This window comes from Penaeus monodon, chromosome 29 (assembly GCF_015228065.2).
Source record: "Penaeus monodon isolate SGIC_2016 chromosome 29, NSTDA_Pmon_1, whole genome shotgun sequence".
In the NCBI taxonomy this organism is placed as follows: Eukaryota; Metazoa; Arthropoda; class Malacostraca; order Decapoda; family Penaeidae; genus Penaeus; species Penaeus monodon.
In genome coordinates, this window is record NC_051414.1 from 26,747,301 (window position 1) to 26,747,585 (window position 285).

The following is a 285-nucleotide window of genomic DNA, read 5'->3' on the forward strand; positions in this document are numbered from 1 at the left end:
CTTCGTTGCTTCTCTTAGGCCTCCTTTCCCTGCCTATGTCACCTCTCTACCCTCTGCCCCTGCTACCTCTCTCTTTCCCTTGCTACTTCTCTATCCCCTGCTCCTGCTACCTCTGCATCCCCTGCCCCTGCTACCTCTCTACCCTCTGCCCTGCCGCCTCTACCTCCTGCCACCGTCCCACTGACCCCCCCCCTCCCTGCCGCGGCCTGGGTACAGTGCCGCTCTTCATAACAATAACCGGGAAAAACATGTTATTTTTCTCGGGCTGAGGGGGAGCGCCACGCC